Genomic DNA, 1,543 nt, shown 5'->3' on the forward strand with positions numbered 1-1,543 from the left:
TCTCTCTGCGGCTCCGCCCTGTGCGCAGTAGAGGGGCGGAGGCCCCCAGGCTCCTGGCTAGAGAGAAGGCTGGGCACTCGTCCATCTGAACCCGGAGGCAGCTATGGTCGGACCTTGGAGGGGTCTCCAGATGAGGCTGGCGGTCAGCGGTCCTGCCCTTAGAAGGGGCCCTGCTCCACCTCTAGCCTTCCAACCTAGGGGGTGGCTGGGATACTGACCCAGGCCCACAGGCCCCCTGGACCCAGCAGCAGACAGGGCCCTGGCACCCCAGCTCAGGAGCAGCTCTGAGGCCAGGACTCTTCATGAAAGTGAAAGTCACTCAGTCGTATCCGACTTTTTGTGACCCCATGGACTCTATATACAGTCCATGGAATTCTGCAGGCCAGAAGACTGGAGTGGGTAGCCTTTCCCTTCTCCAGGGGTCTTCCCAACCCAGGGATGAAACCCAGGTCTCCCACATTGCAGGCAGATTCTTTACCAGCTGAGCCGCAAGGGAAGTCAAATGAAATGGCTCACTAAAGGGTGCAGACAGGAGAAGGCTCCTCCCCCAGGAGAGGGGTCACTGGGCCTAGAGAGGCCTTAGGGACCGTGTGGTCCAGAGGCCTCCCATCTGAGTTCCCAGGCTCTGAGCTTCCTGCGGGTGGTGAGAAGGGGTCTGATGGGAAAGAGCCCCCTTCCACCTATGTGCTGACTCAGCCTGGGGGCAGGGAGAAATTGAAGAGGGGGCTCCAGCTGACCAGGCCCCGCTGTGGGCCCTGAGGCCAGACGATGCATGACAGAGATGGGGTGGAAGCTCTTTTAGACAGGACCAGGGGGCTGGATGGGGGTGGGGGACAGGCACTGTGATGCAGGTGCCCAGGCTGTCCACAGCAGGCTGGCAAAGCTGTAGTTGTCCACACCACCATTCTCTAATCCAAGAGTCAGACGGTGCTGGCCAGGTTCCCCAGGACCAGTAGCTCTGTGATCCAGGCCAGAGCAAAACACAGACCCCTGGGGGTACCTGTGCAGAGGATGGAAGCTGGGTCTTTTTTCTAGTCCATCTGGACCCGTAATGACCACCTCAAGTCACCAAGGTCCCACTTCACAGCATAGACACCCGGGGGAGGTTGTGAAACTCAAGCTGGAGGTGGATCTGGAAACCCGCCACTCAGAGCCAGGGTCCAAGTCCTCCTTGGGCCCAGCACCAGCCTTGACAGCCTCTGGGGCCAGGTAGGAGGTGGGTGGAGGTCTGGATGCACTGGACTCAAGCCCAGCGTCAGTTCTGGGTGCCGCTCATGCCCTCGGGCACCTGGCAACCTGGGGCCTCCCTCCCGGACACGCCGCCCTTTGAGCTCAGGGCTCCAGGCAGAAAGTGCCCTGTGCTCTGGGGGCGGGGTGGGCCTGGGAACTTGGGGACCACAGTTGTGGGGCAGTGCTCTTGGGGAAAGATCCTTTTTCCAGGGCAGGAGGGTCCACAGGCCGGTGGGTGAGCGCTGTCACAGTGGCCTGGCAGTGGGGGGGACCACCCGGGGGACAGCAGGAGCCGGGGCTTGGGCTGGAACCC

This window comes from Bison bison, unplaced genomic scaffold (assembly GCF_000754665.1).
Source record: "Bison bison bison isolate TAMUID 2011002044 unplaced genomic scaffold, Bison_UMD1.0 scf7180017845295, whole genome shotgun sequence".
Taxonomy (NCBI): domain Eukaryota; kingdom Metazoa; phylum Chordata; class Mammalia; order Artiodactyla; family Bovidae; genus Bison; species Bison bison.